A 20,845-nucleotide genomic window follows, 5' to 3' on the forward strand; every position below is an offset into this window, starting at 1 on the left:
CCTGGACCAAAACACCAAAGGCAGAGGTGCTTTCATATTCATTAAGGATATCCACACCTCCAGGCTAGTTGCACAGCATAATGCATCCAAGGTTATCCAAGTGCAACTAACTCTGGGCAAAACTGCAATCCAAATTGTAGCTTGCCACAGATCCCCCACCATGCCCCAGGATTCCCACTCCTCTTTTCTTGATGTACTGAAAAATATTTGGGTTCAACCCAACACCCTAATGATGGGAGATTTCAACTACCCCACCATTAACTGGGAAAACTACTCATGTACAAACTCCTTTGCTCAATGCTTTCTGGAATTCATAAATTCTAATGCCCTGGATCAACTTATCCACACCCCCACCAGGGGAAACAATATCCTAGATCTAGTCATTACCAACATGAGTGACCGGTGTTCCACACCTGAAGTCAACTCCTCATTGGTCAGATCCGTCGATAAGCTAATCACCATAGATATCTGCATCCTGCCCCCACCCACCATTAAGGAAACAATGGTAAAAAATTTCTCCAAAACCAACTTCATGCTTCTTAAGACAGAAGTGGCGAACTTCATGACACCCATGCAGATGTACAATACAGTTGTAACTGCTGAATCCTGCACAAATGCACTCTATAAGCACTTACACGAGTGCGTGGATCATGCTATCCTAAAAAGAACCAAGATGCTATCCTCCAAAAAAAGGAAGCCAATCTGGTGGTCCCCTGCCATAAACAAACTCTACAACAGAAGGGAGAAACTGTTGCAAAAGAGAGTAAAATCCCATGAGGGGAGGAGCTCCCTGGTCAGCCCCATTAAGAAGCTGAGATCCCTTATAGGATCCTCCAAAGCTAGAAAACAAAATCACCACTAATTCTAAGGGCAACAACAAAGTATTTTATAGCTATATCAAGACTCTCAATGGCAACACCCAGATCTGCTCTGAGTTACAGGACAACGACACAAATATTACAGAACCAACTGATATTGCCAACATCCTGGCAGATAGGTTCAGTGCTAACTTTACCCCCCTCTCACCCCCTAAAGGGCCCATATCTATACAGGAACTATGCAGAGTCCCTGTAATCCCATCTATGCAGGTAAAAGCTGCACTCTCTAAAACTAAAACACAGCATCCATGGGACTGGACAACATCCCACGCTGTGCTTTACATGAACTTCAGAACAAACTGGCTCCCCACCTAAGCACCTTGTTCAATCATAGTCTCACATAAGGCTTTGTGCCCACTGAATGGTGCACAGCAACAGTTATCCCACTCCACAAAGGGTGAGCCACCAATGATCCTGGGAACTATCACCCTATTAGCCTGATGAGCCTGATCTGCAAGGCCATGGAATGAATTGTCATGGAACTCATAAACAAAGACATTGGTAACCTCCAAACTCTGGACCCCACCCAGTTCAGGTTTGTGAAAGACAGATCATACCTTCTGAACCTGATTGACTTCTTTGAAACAGTCACCAAAGCTGTAGATGACTGACAGAACTCACACGATAAAGTTGCAGTCTCCAAATCTGACTTCAAACCAGTGACAAGTGGAGTACCACAGGGTTCAGTCCTGGGACCTCTCCTGTTTGGTATCTACTTCTCTGAAGTACAGGCTAACACAGAAGGCCTCTGGCTAATGAAGTTTGCAGATGACTGCAAACTAGGAGCCATAGTCAAGTCCCCAAATAATGTGGACATCCTACAGAAGGGCCTCACTGAGACAGATGCCTGGTGTCAGAGGCATAGCCTCAAGCTCAATGCCAAAAAGTGCATCATCATCCCCTTTGGTAAAACCTCTGCACCCATGATCTACCACTTAATCACAGTCTACTTAATGCCGAATGTGTGATAAGAGACCTTGGGACCCAGGTGGACAGTAGTCTCCCCTTTGATACTCATATCGCCACAATAGTCATGAAATCCTTCTATGTGGCACACCTCATCACAAAAGGGTTCTCATCCAGGAAAAAAGAGGTCATTGTTCCCCTCTACTCAGTACTCACTAGACCCATTATAGAGTACAACACCCCTTTTGGATTGTACCTCACAACACATCTGCAGCAGCTGGAAAGGCCACAGAAGTACCTCACAAAGAGGATTACTGACCTCAAAAAGATGCCCTACACTGATCATCTCAAAAAACTCTAGCTTTCCTCTATAGCATATTGCCTACTCCGAGGAGATCTCTGCCTGACAAATAAAGCTGTGTTAAACCCAGAGCTGTTGGACATGCTACAGCTAAAGAAATCCCAATCCCTACAAGCTACACGTTCTAGGGGACTAAACCTTGTCACCACAATAAACAGGACATTCTGGAGGGATAGATTCCTGTCCTAGAGACTTCCCATACTCTGGAACAAGCTACCCATCTGTGTCAAGCAAAGTTCCTCATTAGCACTCTTCAAGAAAAATCTTGATGAGTGGATGGGAAATAGGAAATACACCCCAGGGATCACTTCTGTGGCTCTGCTTGACAGGGGCACAGGAAATTAACTTTGTTGGGTGGCATAAGCCAGGGAACCTTGTATTCTAGGCTTGCTTTGGCCCTTGGGCCAACAGCCAAGTACCTACCTATGAACCTATGACCCTATATCTGAGCAAATTTACATTGTCTCTTTTTCTTAGTAACAATAAGATGTTCAGAGTTCTTATCATAGGTTCATAGGTGTGTACTAGGCTAAGGGCCTTGGAGACTATATAAGCCTAGCCCAAGAAGATTCCCTGGCATCATGCTGCCCAACGTTAGTTCCCAGTGCCCCAGTCAAGCAAGGCCACTGAAGTGATCCCTGGGGTGAACTTCCTATTACCCATTGTTAAAGGAAAAATATACTTTAAAAATGATCAAAACACGGTAGGTTCAGGTTAAGGCACTTTAATCTTGCAGCAAGGAGACAAAAACGTGATAATACAGAGTTTGTCTAACCAGAAACAGGAAATGCATTCATTTTTATAGATTATCAAATTAATCCTGTCCTACCATGCTGACGTAACAGATTGCCACCTTTTCATCATCATCTGCTGACCATCTTTCCCATGATTTTCTGCTGATTTAAACAATTTTTATGTGAAACTTCCTGAAGAAAACAACATGGCCTTGGTTACTTTCAGTTAGATACTTGTTATGTTACATTCAAGATACTACGGCTAAATCAACCACAATGCTAGCAGTTAATTTCTCTAATAATCCTTTGTCTACCTTATCTCTAAACTACTGCAGCTGCAGAGGTTCCCATCCTCTGAACAAGGCTGTCTGTCTAGAACCATTACATTTATAATATGGTATATTGTTCATTCATATGCTTCTGACCTAGCAGATAAACACCTGCTTCTCAAGTACATTTCCACAAGGCATAAACAAGAATATTGCTGTGCTAGCAGTTACTAGGTCAGAGGGCAACTTGCAAGTTTCAGTAAGCATGCTGCAGTTTTAGAAAAGCATATTCTCAGTCTCGTATGAAACTCAATTTGTATAAATCCCAGTGCATGAAAAATAGAATGAAAAGCATATTAAAAACACTTGATTATTAATTTGGCATTAAGCATACACACATTAATACATATTTTTCTAACATCTCCCTCCTGTTAATACTTTTTATTCTATTTTCAAAAAAGGATAAACAGCTTGCTTCTTTTCCTAACTTCTTCCATTCAGGATTTGCAGTTAAGAAAGTCACTCAGTTTAAACTTTTATGAAAGTGTCTCGCATTCTAGCAGCTCTTCAAATTCAGTACTTTGATACATAGTCTCAGATACGGATATATCTATGAATTCTTTAATTAATTTCTTCATGCAGGGGATTCTGCAACAAATACAAACTCCTATTAGGAGTAAACCTACCACAATAGCAATCAATATGTTCATAAAGATGGAGCCCCACCCCCTGAAGTCATTCTAAAAAAACTCTGTCAGAGGGTTTGGGCCTGGTTTGGTCATGGCCGACACTTGCTGAATCACCTCGAGATGGTTGTTGATCTCATGCTGATGGTCAGGAATGAACGCACAGCACTCTTCTTTGATTGAAGCATAAGTTCCGCCTCTCGCCGCTAGGGTGAAGTCAAGAGCCATTCGGTTTTGAAGCACTACAGTTCTCATGGCATTCAGTTCATCAGTTATCAGTTCAAGGGCAGAAAAAGTTGCATTACTCATTATTTCGAGAAGTTTGGACAGTTTTCGCAGCTCCCATATTGATTTGACTCCGCCATACATGGGTGATATACCTGCCCAGGATATAACGGCATCGCTCAAGTCCATGTGCACAAGTTTGGTTCCCACATTACGATGGTCTTTCCACCCTGCTTCGATTCGTCCCACTGGATTCTCAGGTTTCTTAACAGTCTTTTTGGTTACGTCTCGAGTATTTCGAATACTCCCCTGAGGCAAAACTGCAGTGTGTCGGATGGCCGGAACCAGGTATCCCAAAAAACAACTGCCAGACCAATTCTCAGGTAACCATTTATATGCCTTTTTGCCACATACAAAATAACAATCCTCTACCTTTGTCATTACTTTGTTACGAAATGACTGCCCTGCATGAAACATTTTTCTATCACTGATAACTGTTTGAAAAGTACAGGATTGTGCTGTACCTGATCAAGAGTTTTATGCATAGATTTAAAAAATGAGTCATAATCTGTACTACAAGATCCACTCAAATCATTTGGTTTTCTATAACACTTATACTGTACTGTAACATTACATTTACTCCATCCAACTTGGATGGAGTCATTTTTATAAAAACATACAATTCCTTTTTGTGTCACAGGCAAATACAGAGCTACCTAATCTTGTGCTTTGATAGTGACTGTGTCAAAAACCAGATTTTCCCAGGTCTCATTGACCCCTAGGGGGATAGCAGTCATTAATAAACCCCCGTATGCTGTTGGTATGGCCGTACAGACCCAGCAGTTCGAAACATTGAAAGTCTCTGCGTACACATGTGTAATTGCCTGATAAGTGTTAAAGTTCAGATGCCAGTCTATGTTTGGTTCATTACATCTAATCAGTTCAACCTTTGTGGCAAGAAAAAAGTACGGCCACAGCAAAAAGAACAGTGTGATCAATATTGCAATAAAAACAATCATACACGTTTTCTGAAGTTGCTCAGTGTCTCTACTCACTCTGTATCTGGCCATTTTGTTCTTGTTGTGCAACAGTAACAAAGTTTTTGTCCAGTTCAAAGTTTTTAACCGGTTTACAGTGTGTCAAATGAATCCAGGAAGCTTATTCTGCAATCTTGACTGCAGTGGGTGTCGACAGTAGTACCTGGTACAGACCTTCCCACTTCGGAGAGCTCCAATTGTTCCGTTTCACAATCTTCACCCAGACCCAGGTGCCTGGGGCTACTGGTGCTTCCGATTTCGATTGCTCTTTATCTGAAACAGAAATTAACTGCAAAAGTTTGTTATTCAAAAATCGCCTCATATATCCTGCAAGTGAACTGTCAGCTTCCTGCTCTGTAGACATGAGAGGTTTCCACTGAGGTGTATAATATGCCCTCCCAAACAAAGTTTCAAAAGGAGTTAATCCCTTTACATTTGGAACAGTTCTCATACTCAAAAGTGCTAAAGGCAAACAGTGCACCCAATTTTTCTGTGTCTCTTCTATCAACTTCCTAAGTTTATTCTTCAATACCCCATTGTGCCTCTCTACTAGCCCTGCAGATTGAGGGTTGTATGCACAGTGGTTCTTTAACGATATCCCAAAATAACGACTGAGTTGCTGGATTGTTTGGTTCACGAAATGTGTCCCGTTATCACTATAAATCTTTTCCGGTATACCAAATCTAGGTATAATTTCTTTAACAAGGACCTTTGCAACAGTAGCTGCATCTGGATTTTTGGTCGGAAATGCTTCTACCCATTTGGAAAACATGTCTATAATAACAAGGCAATATTTCTTATTCTCACATTTATTTAATTCTATGAAATCCATACAGATAGTATGGAATGGATATGGTGGTGTAGGAAAATTCCCTCACTTAGGCTTCAACACCCCTTGCGCATGATGCTTGTTACAAACATGGCATGCTGCACAAAAATTTTTTGTATAGTTTGTAAACCCATAGGTTGTAAACACTCGATTCACTAACTGTACCATCCCCCCTGTTGAGACATGGCTCTGCCCATGGCTCAACAACGCTGCATATCTAAACCAATTAGATGGCAAAATCGGTTTCTTTTCCTTGGAGATGTACAGTCCCTTTTCGAGGATTGCTCCTCGTTTTATCCACTTTTGTTTCTCAATATTTGTAGTAAGTGTCTGCATTGTTTTTAACATTTCTAAATCTAAAATCTCTGAAGGTTGTAATTCCTCACTCAAAAGAAAAGTTTCTGTGGCTGAGGCTGCCTCCTTTGCAGCTGTATCAGCCAGTGCATTACCTTTTGAAATTCTATCCTGTTGTTTCGTATGAGCTACGCATTTGCAAATAGCTACTTTCTTGGGTAACTGAATTGAATCTAACAAGTCTATAATAAGTTGTGCATGATTAATCGGTTTGCCAGTAGATGTTATCATTCCTCTATTTTTCCACTGTTGTGCAAAAACATGTACAGTAGAAAAAGCATACTGACTGTCAGTATAAATGTTCACTGTCTTACCTTTTGCTAAGGTACATGCCCTTGTTAAGGCAATCAATTGTGCTGCTTGTGCAGATAAGTTGTGTGGTAAAGATTTTGCTTCTAAAGTTTCAGTATCAGAAACAACTGCATACCCCACTAGGTTCTGTCCTGTAGGACCCCTCCTGCACGAGCCTTCCACATAGCATGTCACCTCAGCATCATCCAAGAGAACATCCATAAGGTCTTGTCTTGGTAATGTCTTTTGTTCAATTTCCTGCAGGCAGCAGTGTGGTTTGCCATCTGCAGGGGTTGGAAGCAAAGTTGACGGATTCAAAGTTGTACATCGTTCAATTGTCATATGAGGTTGGCTCAACAGTATGGTCATACAGGAAAGATGCCTAGCTGGAGAAAGATATGCTACTTTTTCTTGCAGTAAAATAATTGCGACTGCATGAGGCACTCTCAATGTGAGAGGGTGGAATAACACTACTGAGGCTGAAGCCTGCACTGCCATTGCAGCTGCAACTACTGCTTGTACACAGTGGGGCAGGGATCGTGCCATTGGGTCTAACTGTGATGAATAGTAAGCTATGGGGCGTTGTTTGTCCCCATGTTGCTGTGTTAATACTGATGTCATATAACCTTGCTTACAATCTACAGTTTGAATAAACTGCTTGTTATAGTTTGGTAATCCTAAAACTAAGGATGATGCTTTCAATTGTTTCAGCTTACAGAAAGCTGCTTCTGCTTCAGGTGTCCATTGTAATAAATCTTGTGCTGCCATCGGCTTCTTAAATATTAAATCGGCCAGTGGAGCAGATTCCAAAGCATAGTTCGGTATCCAACTCCGACAAAAATTAGTAGTTCCCAGGAAGGACATCATTTCCTTCTTGGTAGTTGGTCTAGTTGCTTGTAAAATCGCTGATTTTCTGTCTTCATCTAATATTCTACCTTCTTTGGATATTACATATCCCAACTATTTAACTTGTTTTCTCCAAAGCTGTAACTTGTCTTTGTTTACTTTGTGACCTTGAGTAGCTAAAAATTGTAATAAAGCTATCGTGTCTTCTTTGCATTCTTGCTGGGTGGGGGCTGCCAGCAGAGTGTCATCTACATAAAGTAGAATCTGACTACCTTTCGGTGGGATAAATCCCGCCAGGTTGCTTGCCATTTCCTGTGCAAATATTGTTGGACTTTCACAATATCCCTGTGGTAATCTGGTATATGTGTACCGCTTTCCCTGAAATGTAAATGCAAACCAATATTGGCTGTCAGGGTGTATCGGTATTGAGAAAAATGCATTACCAATGTCTACCACTGAAAAATAGTTCTGTTCTGGCTTTAAATCATTCAGTAAGGTGTGTGGATCTGGCACCGTTGGTGCCCTGGGTATAACTGCATTATTCACTGCTTGTAAGTCTTGGACCATACGCCATTCCCCGTTTGCTTTCTTTACAGGAAATAAAGGTGTATTAGTACATATTTTTCTAACACCCATCCACTCGTCAAGTTTTCTGTTAGTGAGGGCCAGTGAAGTACTCTGCTTGACGTGAATGGCAAGTTTGTTCCAGAGTATGGGAAGTCTCTGAGTTAGGAACCTGTCACTCCAGCATGTTCGTTTTATTGTGGTAGTAAGGATTAGGTCTCTGGAGTGTGTGGCATGGAGGTATTGGAATTTCTTTAGGTGTAGCATTTCTAGCAGCTGTGGGTGAGACATGGCTTTGTAGGTCAAACAGAGATCGCCTCTAAGTAGGTGATAAGTGACAGAGTATAGCTGCAGTTTTATGAGTCTGTCTGAAGAGGGTATGTGTCTAAAGCTTAAGATCCTCTTAGTGAGGTATTTGTGTGGCCTTTCCAGTTGTTGTAGGTGTCTAGTGAGGTACATACCAAATGGGGCATTGTATTCTATAATAGGTTTAATGAGGGATGAGAGAGGGATTATGACTTCTTTCTTCATGGATGAGAAAACTTTTGTAATGAGATGTGCCAAATAGAAGGACTTTCTGACTACAGTGGCAATGTGGTTATCAAAGGAGAGGTTGCTGTCAACCTGTGTCCCCAGATCTCTTATCACACCTTCGGTGTTTAGTGGACTACCACCTATGTGGTAGTTCATGGGCACCAAATTTTTCCCAAAGAGAATGACAATGCACTTTTTGGCATTGAACCTAAGGCCATGGTTCTGATACCAATCATTGGTGTCAGTGAGGCCTTTTTGTAGAATGTCTACATCAGTTGGAGAATCAATAATGGGTCCCAAATTTGCAATCATCTGCAAACTTGGTCAGCCAGAGTCCCTTTGTGTTGGCTTGTACTTCAGAGAAGTAGATGCCAAACAGGAGAGGACATAGGATCGATCCTTGTCGGATACCACTTTTAACTGGTCGGTAGTCAGATTTAGAGTCTGCTACTTTTACAGTGTGGGTTCTATCAGTGAGGCAGTTTGCAACCCATCTTATGACATAGGGGTTTATGCCTAGTTTAGTGAGTCTATCTATGATTCCTGAGTGAGGGATGGTGTTGAGGACTTTGGCAAGTTCTAGTTAGGCTGTGTGAACTACCTTACCCTCACCCACACCTCTGGTGACAGACTGAAAGAAGTCTATCAGGTTGAGCAGGCATGACCTACCCTTCACAAACCCAAAATGTGTGCAGTCCAGAGTTTGAAGATTCCCTATTGTATGCCCTTATTTATAACGTCTGTGATGATGCACTCCATAGCTTTACATATCAGACTCGTCAGACTAATGGAGTGGTAGTTCCAAGGGTCTGTGGTTACTCCCCCTTTGTGGAGTGGGATGATCATAGCAGTGTGCCATTTGGTAGGAAAAAAGCCTGAAATGAGGCTGTGATTGAACAGGATACTTAAGTGTGGTGCCAGTTCACTTTGTAATTCATGTAGAACACAGCCAGGGATATTATCAGGTCCCACGGAAGCTGTATTCTTGGCTTTGGATAGTGCAGTTTTTACCAGCGTAGCTGTGATAATAGGGACTTTGCATTCCTCAGGTATTGTGAAAGGCCCTTTAGGGGGTGACAGGGGGGTAAAGTTCACACTGAACCTGTCGGCCAATATGTTGGCAATATCAGTTGGTTCTGTATATGTATTCTCATTGTGCTGTAACTCATAGCAGATCTGAGTATTGCCATGTAGATTCTTGACATAACTATAGAATTCCTTGTGGTTGTCTTTAGAATCTGCAGAAATTTTGTTTTCATAGCTAGCTTTAGAGGATTTGATGATGGATCTTGTTTTTTTTGCTGAAGCTAACAAGGGAGTTTTTCCAGTCTTGGGAATTCACCCTTTTCTGCCACACTTTTTTTCCTTCAGTTGTACAGTCTGTTTATGGTAGGGAACCACCAGATCAGCTTCCTTTTTTGGAGGAGAGTGTCTTGGTTCTGCTTGGTATGGCCCATTCCATGCACTTGTGTATGTGCTCATACAGTGCAATGGTGTATGATTCAGCAGTCATGCACCTAATTTCCATTTGCATGGGTGTCGTGAAGTTAACCACCTCTTTTTTTAGAAGCCAAAAATTGGCTTTATAGAAGTTTTTTACAGTGGTTTCCTTAAGGGGTGTGAGGGTGGGATGTGGATATACATGGTGATTAGCTTGTGGCCAGAGCTGACAAGGGAGGAGTTTATTACTGGTATAGAGGAACAGTCACCCATGATAGTAATGACCAGGTCATGGATGTTTCTACCCCTGGTGGGTTAAGAATGAGTTGGTCCTGGGCGTTGTAATTAATGAATTGCAGAAAACGTTGAGCAAGTGTGTTGGTACATGAGTAATTTTCCTAGTTAATGGAGGGGTAGTTAAAGTCTCCCAGCATAAGGGTATTGTGTTATACCCTAATATTTTCCAGTGTGTTTAGGAATGTGGAGTGGGAGTCTTGGGACATGGTGGGGGATCTATAGCAGGCTACAACCTGAATTGCAGTTTTACCCAATGTTAGTTGTACCTGAAGTATCTCTGATGTTGGGCTACTAGTCTGGAGGTCTGCATATCCTTTATGAATATGGAGACACTACCGCATTTAGTGCTTTGATCCAGGTTTAGGGGCCGAAAGGTGTGGTATGAATTATAGTCTGGTAGTGCTGGGGTGCTCTCTGGAGCCTTAAACCAGGTCTCGGTCACTGCACAGATGCCGATGTTCTCCATTCTAAGGAGTGCTTTGAGCGAGTGCATTTTGAGATTTAGACTTCTAGCGTTGAGTAGCATAACCCTCAAATTTCATTTGCTTGTAGTGTTATGGTAGCAATTTTTCCTTCAGGACATTGCCTAAAAAAGGCACTATAGGGGAGGCAAGAGCCTTGGTCAGTATCCAGAATCCCTGGGGTGACAGGTGCAGGCCATCTCTGGTGAAGCATTGAGGTCTGTCAATCATGTCATCCCAGGAAGACAGATACTGGATCCCTTAGAATGACACCAGAAACTTAGCCAATTGTTGAATTCAATCATTTTCTACTTGTACTGTGGTATCATTCTGGGTGATGGTAGGATGCTATTCAGAGCTAGGGTCATACCTGCCTGGGCTACAAGATCGGAGAGCTCCTCTATGTCTCTTTTCATGTAGTCCAGGGAGGTATGTCTCAGGTCATTCACACCAACATGGACAATGACAGAGTCATACTTGTACCTATCCAGAAGATGAACCCTGAAATTTGTATTAAAATAATCTCAGCAGGTCATCTAGGCAAAAAATGAGCAAAAACAACTCATAACACATCACTCTCATTTTACAGAATGGCATACTTCTTATGACTGTCTAATCAACAGCACACAATTGATAGGTACCTCCCCCAAAGGTACATATACTCACACACACACACACACACACACACACACACACACACACACACACACACACACACACACACACACACACACTCAGCTTAGAAGGCCATTTTTTTTTCTTAGAAATCATCTGCTTTATTTAAACCATATTGGGTTATAATAGCACTACCTAAAGATGGTATTGTCTAAGGATATTATTCCTTTTATTTATTTACCTAACTTACCTATTGCAATTTGTTAACCACTGGTCTGGTCAGCTGACCTTTTTCATTCATGACCTGGACTAAATATAAGCAGCAAGAAAAGCAGAAAAACATTTTCTACTAAGGTAACAAATGCAAATATATGACAGATGGGCTGGCAAAGAAAAGTGATCCCCTGAATGCAGTCTGTGCAAAATTCAGCACTTCTTAGTCTATGACTTGTAGTCTCATCTCATACACAGTACATCCCTACATTTTAAAATGTGTGCCCCCCTACAAAATGTATATGTGCCACAGTTCACGTGAGCAATAATGATGAAAAGATGCAAAATAGCATCTGGGAAAGGAATGTGAAATTGCATGACAATAAAAAAAGAAAGTGGAACAAATTTATAATCCCTTGCATCATCATCAGACATTCCTGGATTGTTGTTCTATCCACACTAATATATGGATACTAGTGTCTGTACAAAATTCGACACACAACGTACTCAAACACAAGCGAGCAGCCACCATTTCAGTCTTCTGCTGCTGATGAGGATCATAGCTCTACATTATACAAATGGAGTGTCTGACAAATCTTGAGATCCAAATGTTATCATAATGGACCCATGTGACACCTCTATACAGCTAGGCTGACTGGAACTGATATGGTAGTTAATTTTAGATTATGCCACTCTGTACCCATAAGTGATTCCTGTAGAACATGTGTGCTAAGGACCTCATCAGCAAGCTGCAGTTAAATACTCACATTCCTGCCTGCTATCCTTATACAGAACAGGACTAATCTGAAACTACAGACCACACACACATGCACACACACACACACACACACACACACACACACACACACACACACACACACACACACACACGTGTGTGTATATATATATATATATATATATATATATATATATATATATATATATATATATACATATACATATGGGAGCGCTAAAGAATCCTGAAAGCCCAAAATCCTGAAGACCAAAATCCTGAGACGAAAATCCTGAAAGTTCAAAATCCTGAAAACTCAAAATCCTGAAAACACACAGTATACCAACACTTACTATATTCCAGCACAAGTACATACAGAAACAAATAAAACACAAACCATATTACTTTTCTCCAAGTATAAGCAGGAGGGCAAGCCGCCCTCCACCCTCCACACCACCTGCTACTTAAATATATCAACTCCGAGATTGCACTTCAATACACTAAGTGCAATCTCGGAGTTGTTATATTTAAGTAGCAGGTGGTGTGGTGGGTGCAGCCCCCACATGGTGGGTGCAGGGGGGCTTGCCCCCTTGCATATAGTTGAAGGGTAATATGTTTTTGTATGTACTTGTTTTGGAATATAGTAAGTGTTGGTATCCTGTGTGTTTTCAGGATTTTGAGTTTTCAAGATTTTGAACATTCAGGATTTTGGTCTCAGGATTTTAGACTTCAGGATTTTGGGCTTTCAGGATTCTGTAGCGCTCCTATACATATATACATATATATATATATATATATATATATATATATATATATATATATATATATATATAAGCAAATAATTATCACCTCTCTGAAAACATACTGGTCCACCATAATATAAAAAAAAATAAATGAAATCAAATGTAGACAATCACATACAGGTGTAAATAATGGCCCATCTACAGCAGAGTTGAAATTGGAAACTTTTATTTTATTTATTCTTTGTTGACCGAGTTAGTCACACTGAGCTAGTAGCAGAATTTGGCCAGGGCATCAGAAAATGTCCTCTGCTCTTTTGAATAAGTGCCACTGCAATCTTTTACATCCATCTGAGTTATCACCAACTCAAGCAGATTGGACCTTGGTTTAACATTTCATCTGATGGATGACACATTCTAGAGTGCAGCACACTTTTATCTTGTACAACAGTGTCAGCAATCCATCTACCTGTTGTGGGAAAAGAACCCGGAAGATTCTGTCCCAAAGGCAAGCATGCTACCTGTTACACTACTGGCACTGCTAACTTATAATGTTACTAAAACCAATACTGCAAAGCATTATATTCCTTAGTCAAAAAAACAGTGGAAGAAAATTAAAATAAATTCATTACTGAATTATATTTTTTCCTCAGGATGTATATACAACACAGGAGATGAAATCATGAATTATCACAGTTTGTAAATCTCTCAAAAATATAAAGCTACACTTGTCAGTAATATAGAGCAGCTATCTTCAATGCATTTGATTCAATAAGCCTTTCAAGGGGATTCAGTAAAGCCTACACAGTTGTTTTTCACTGTGTATGTATGTCGCGGTGCAGTGCGCACATGGGTGCGGACATCTTTAGATTCAGTAAGCACAGTCTAGAGGCACGCACCATCCCACAAACAAGGTAAACACCATGGTATGCTAATTACAGCATAAGCAGCTGAATTGCTTACAAATTAACCAATTCAACATAGTTTCACTATTTAACCAGCTATAAAGCATCCGTGTAGACTCTGCGTTGATTTTTCCTGTGGATTCCAAAACTTTTGAACTACAGACACGAAAAGGAGTCTACACGAAACAATGTTAGGGGCTGCTGCCGCTTTAATTCATGTGTATCTGCCTATGCTGCTGCTGCTACAAACAGGCCTAGGCTGAGAAGGAGAAGAGTTTTCAGGCCCCATTTAACTTTTCACGGCCTACATGATTTGGAAACTGTGGAGCACTACAGGGTGGACAGGGTCACACTACAGGAACTTTGTGACCTCTGCTGTCCTCAACTCAAAGCCAGAGCCACCCGAGAGGAATCCATCCCAGTAGATACAAATGTATGTGTAGCCCTTAGAATCTTAGCTACAGGTACCTTTTCAGAAACAAACAGAAGACATGCTGGGGGTGTCACAGGAATCAGCATCCTGGATCCGCCACCAATTCTTAAATACTATGCTCCATCATGCCAGTGACCACATATATTTTCCCCATAGTTCTAAGGAGAGGGCCAGAAATATGCAGGATGTCTACCATGTAGCACACTACCCTAAAGTAATGAGTGCCATAGATTGCACTCATGTAGAAATTAAGGCACCACCTGGGGAACAGGGTAGGCTCTACATTAAAGGGTGACCAATCTATCAACTGCCAAATCATGTGTAATGCCAAGGGAATAATCTTGAACTTCTGTGCTGGCAACCCTGGCAGTTACCATGACCCACATATTTGGCACACCTCCCAAATATGCCAGATGTTTGCTAGTGCAGGTATCCCACAGGGACATTTACTGTGGGATGCAGGCTATGCACTGGAACTGTGGCTAATGATACCCATCAGAAATGCACGTGAACCCACAGAACGCCAAAATGAGGCACACGCTCAAACAAGAAATATCATAGAGTGTATTTGGGCTGCTGAAGTCACAGTTCTGGTGCCTTGATACATCTGGGCGAGCCCTACAGTACAATCCACTGACTTGTACAGAAATAGTCACAGCATGTGCCATGCTACACAACATCATCCTAAGAAAACAGCTTTAGCAGGCAAAACAAGGGGAAGAGGCACGCATCCCACCACCAAAGCCAAGGTCACCACAGGCACAAGCAGATTAGGAGTCAGACAGGGAACCACCAGCTGCTGTGTATGTAGGCAGATGTAGGCATGCTCAGTATGTCATTGCATTGTCTAAGAGACAATGCATAACACACTCACCAACTAGGGACCTAAAATCTTTTCTCCTACTCATATACATATAGTAACATTGATGCCAGGCAACTCACACAACCTTTACCTCCCCATGTAATTTCTTTGTACTGCTTGCATCTGACAGAATCAGCCCTGAACTAAAACTGTAGTAACTGCTGCATTTACAAGGTAAGTCTTGAACCTGGAGTATATTGTTTAATAATATGACTGTGCGGCTTATCCTTATATTTCATTGCTTGTTCTGGTAAGTTAGTAAATGGTGGGAGATCTGTACAGAACTTACCTTAACATGTGACAGCTAAGACTTACTTGACTTATATGTGTCCATTACTAAGTAGTAGGCCTCAAAGATTCACATGGTCATACCTCTGAAGAATAATGATGATCACTGCATGACCTCAGTATAGCACCATATGTTTGTACTGGAAAATGATTAAAGAGAGAATTCAGAAAGTAATGATACACATTGCAGTTTCTCACTTACAAGCCTCACAAGATCATTCACTATAAAGTTGGGAAATTTTAATGCTATCAGCTATCTAACTTTCCAGGGCCAATATAAGTCAAAGGTACAATTACCAGTTCAACACCACAAATGCAGATATATTAAGCATTAAGTTAGCTACACACCATGAGCATCAGACACAAAGCTTTTGTATCCCTGAATTCAAAAGACAGAAAGCAGTGATTTGGCACAGTTATCATCATTGGCACGTGGTGTTGCGTGGGGGTACAGGAAGCCTAAGCTAACATAAAAGGTCTGTGAGTTTGCGCAAGTAACAAAGAGAAGAAAGCAGACATGTGGATAAACCAACAAATGGCCAGTGAGACAAAATGAATAATGGTTGTGTGTGTCTGTAGGGGTCCTCCAGATGAAAATTGTGTGAGAGTGTCTGAATGAACACAGCCAAGCTCTGTGTTGGCTCTAAGTCTTGGAATGTCAAAAAGGTGTGAGCCATGAATGATAGAGGTAGCAGTGCATCGTTGTCATCCCCAACCAGGAGAGCTGGCTCTGTCAGGAGTTGCACTAGCACATCCATACCCATGGTCAGATGCAGTGTTGCTACCTGAATATTACTGACGTCTGCTGGACAAGATCCCTTCAAAGGGATGCTCAGGACCACAACTCCATGGCCTGCCATGCCTGGGTGTAGACAGCACACTCACTGATGGAGCAGTGGAAGTACTGCACTATGGGAGCATGATCGGGCATGGCCACATTGGCTGACAGCAGATGATGCATGGACCTATGCTCACAAAGATGCTGTTCCCCTTGCACCAGATATTCCATCACAGACACTGTTCATTCCATGATAGACTCCCCTTGGACCATCACAGACACCCCTCATTCCAACATGTCATTTATCTGATCCAGTGAATCAGCAACATGGTGCAGGTAGTCATGCATGTCAGACTGTAAATCCACAACACTGGGCATTTGTCTGAAGTGCCTATGGGAACGTGGCTGTGCCTCCATGATGACCCTAAACATACATTGAGTGGCATAGGAAGAGACACCTGCAACAGCTGGAGGAGAGATAGAAGGGCCCCTCTGAGCTCCCCTATCAATCCTCCTGCATGGCACCTTGCCCACACTTTGGCTACAGCCAGACTCATTAGGATCTGAAGCCACAGTAGCCACAATTCCCTAATCAATGTTCTCACCCTCCACTTGTCTAATATCTGTGGGCTTACTGGACTGGGTAGGAATAGGCCTACTGGCTGTGTCTGATGGAAATTCAGGGGATAGCTGTATGTCAATGTCCATATTAGATTCAAGCTCTTAACCCCCTGACTGTGCTTCAGTTTGGCCACCATCATTAACAGAGTATGCTGATACAATGACATCAGGTGGCACAGGGCCCACACTCCCACTGTCATGATCACCTGTGATAAAAAGCAAGAAACACAGGAATAAATTAGTACCCGAACTACTATACTGCAATATAGGCTAAGAAACTAATAGTGCTGCCACTATTACAGACAGTATAGCAATACACACAACAGGCCTGAGATCAACATCACACACTAAAATATTTCTTTAAATTGCTCAGCAGTACTGACATAAAGATGTTTGCCTTACCATCTGCAGAGGAGATTCTCCTCTGTAGTCCAGCATGTCCTAGAAGAGGTTAAGCAAGAGGTAAGGTCAACATCATCACAATTAATAGTAACACAGGAGGTAACACATTTACCCCTTTATATGTAAATTAACTATAGTTATACTCCTTATAATTGATTTGTGGAGCTTTTCCCTCCAGGCCTCCACTGAAAATGAGCATGCATCCAGTCGGACTCTCCTGGTCAACAAATGTAAAAAAAAATAAAAAATAAAAAATAAAAAGAAAACATAATTTCAACAACAATGTGGCTGACAGCTCTAACCTAAGCTTATAACTGTAGCAATTTTCAATCTTTCCCCAAAAAAGACATATGGCACATAAATAACTTACTGATTTAAATTAAGAGACAAACCAAAAAGTTCAACAGTAACCAGGTACCTCTGTATAAAAACAGAACCGATCCAATAAGAAAGGAGTAAACAGAGGCAAGGCTCCAGATTCTTCAGCTGATTTATTCACACAAACACAAATGCTTTCAACAAATGCTTTTTCAGGTGTCAGCTGATTTATTCACACAAACACAAGTGCTTTCATCAAATGCTTCTTCAGGTGTCAGCTGATTTATTCAAACAAACACAAGTGCTTTCATCAAATGCTTCTTCACCTGAAGAAGCATTTGGTGAAAGCGCTTGTGTTTGTGTGAATAAATCAGTTGAGGAATCTGTAGCCTTGCCTCTGTTTACTCCTTTTTTATTGTATTGATTTCAAATGTTTTACTATATAGCAATATTTAACTGTTCAGATACCAAAGCCTACCTGGAAGCTCCTCCTGGGATGTGCTTGCAGATACCAAAGCCTTCCTGGAAGTTCCTTTTTGGATGTGCTTGCCATCTTGGAAACTGTTGCTCCGACATCCAGGACATGCTGTACTGCACTCTTCTGGGAGCTGTCTGGATCTCTGATATTGGCTAAAACCTCTTCATTGGGGGTTAGTGGTGATGCCCCAGTAGGCACTCCCTGGTAACTATTTGGTCACAGCCCACTACAGCTGCTCTACTCCATGCAGATGTGATCATGTCAGTGGCCCTGTGGCACACCTGCTCATATGTCCTGCCATGGCCACCCAGAGCATTGACATCATGTATTATCTCCCACAATATTCACATCCTATGGGTTATATATCCCTGTCCGCTTTCCAGCAGAAAGCACCATGTTGCCTAAAGCCATTTACAATCATTTGGTTCTCGGGACCAGTGAAGGGGGTCTCCATGGATTGACACTCCTGGGTGGCATACTCATAGGTGTCCTAAAAACAACAGAAGGACAATACACATAAGTATCACATAACTACAAAATAACTGTTTTCAGATAAAACAGAAAAGGTAGGCAGTCAGTATTACCCCCTGGAGAAACAGATAGCAGTCTAGGGATGTGAAATACTAACAATAGACAGGGTTCAAAGCAAGGAGAGTAAGAAGAGCAACATATCCTTGTTTGCGCCATAACAGTAACTCACTTTTGCTCCCCCCAAAACAACAGTTCATACTTGTTTGTGGTAACAGTAACTCACCTTTGCTCCCCCAAAAAAAGAACAGTTCTTCGCCATAACAGTAACTCAGCTTTGTACAACCACCGAGCCAAAGCAACAATAGAAAAACACAAAAATGAGAAGTCGAGAAGTCCGGTGATAGAAAAAACACTTTAATAAAAAAAAAAAAAAGCAGCAAATCTCTTAGCTCCTTAGCTTAACAAAGCCTTTTTCAGAGTATGAGCTTCATTATTCCATGCACTTTCTATATATACCCCACAAATCATCAAACAATTAAACAATCAGACCATTTATTAAAAAGTTCCCATTACAAAAAAGCATTTCCAGTTACATTCCCTATTGAGTCCTACAGAAAAAGAGTGTTAAACTTCAAAGTAAAAATAGACTCTTTTTTATGTAGTGTATTCTTTATATCATAGGGAGATAAATATTAATTTTGTACCTGTTCTAAAATTGTCACCTGCAACCTAGAAGGATCCCTATTATGAAATTGTTGAAAATGTACAGCCACTGGACTTATTTCACTTAGCTTTTTTAATATCCCTAACATGTTCCTTAAGCCTAATGGAAAAACTTGTTTTACTTTCCCCTATATAAAATTTTCCACAGGGACATAAAAGTCAATATTTCACCCCCTCACACTTAAAATTAAACAGCCTCGTTCTTGAAATCTTATACCATTAATCAAAATGTCTAACTACAAATTTGCATCCTGCACATTTTCCACAAGGAGAAATGCCCTTTTCTACTACTCCATTATTTCTTTCCATAATTGGCATATGAAATCTCAGCTTTGCTCTGCCTACCCAAAACAACAGGCAAATGACCCGTTTTGCTAACAAAACCATCTTTGAAATTCTATAAGTGCTAACAAAGGACCTGTCCCTGAAACATTTGTACATATTTATCACATAGCATTCCACTTTCATGTATTGGCAATCATATATACCTCTGAAATGGCTTGACAAATATGCCCGTTCCTTCAGTACACATTTAACTAATGCATAGAGATAAAACTGTAAAAAGCCTTTGCTTCAGACTTTTCTTAAATACATTCCAGCATATGTAGTATGTAGTTGACAAAATGGAAGCATAACTTCTGAAATTTAGTACTCCTCTCTACAGATATATCTGAAGAAAAAGGGGGGTTGCAGTCTCCCAAACATATGCAACTCTTCACCATCAGTTTGCCTAGCTACATGGTTGCCTTTTATATGGTGTAGATTCAGGGCTGTTAGCATGGTGAAGATGCAAATGAGGTCTGAATTCATGAGAATTGCTGTATCCCAAAAATGGATCTGTCTAGGAGATGTAAACATAGTTGCAGACATTCCCTCAGTTTTTGCTTTTAATGGATTACAGCTGTAAATGATTAGTGGTTGGAAGATTGAAAACACAGTAGCACTGTAGGCTGCCTTACTTCCACTGGTTGTGTCAGGTTAGATATACAAAGTGTTAGATGTAAGGTTGGAAATGTAAGTAAGCAGCACACAAGTCACAGGTTGTGCTCCTTAACATACAACCTGCCCTTCATTTGTTGGACACTGCATATGATAGTATTTCCACTTAATATTTTCACACATTTTAAAGCTGTTTATGTGGCAAAGAAGGATAAGGTACCCATCCTGTATTCTGAAGGTGCACTGGAGTGAAAGATGTAAACCAGACCTATGCAGAAATATCTCATGCATACTAACATTTTCTAGTGTGTATGTCATAGATTCTTTTTCTGTATTTCATGTACCTCTTCCTTTTTTTCTTTTTTTTTTTTCTTTTCTTGGGAGGGGAATTGTTTGCATGAATTGCCACTTAGCACAAACTGGACAACTGGACAGACAGGACTCATGCAGTCAAAAACAAAAACTGGATGCATTCAGTTAATGCTATTATGTATTGGGCAAACCCACTAAGTGATGTTGTGAGGTGGTTAATAGTAAGACCTTAAGAATGATTAATAAAATAGGGAATGTTGGGTAACTAGTCGTGACTGCAGCTGAAAGTGTAGGACAGAAGT

This window comes from Protopterus annectens, chromosome 3.part1, assembly GCF_019279795.1.
Source record: "Protopterus annectens isolate FY-2018-M chromosome 3.part1, PAN1.0, whole genome shotgun sequence".
In the NCBI taxonomy this organism is placed as follows: Eukaryota; Metazoa; Chordata; order Ceratodontiformes; family Protopteridae; genus Protopterus; species Protopterus annectens.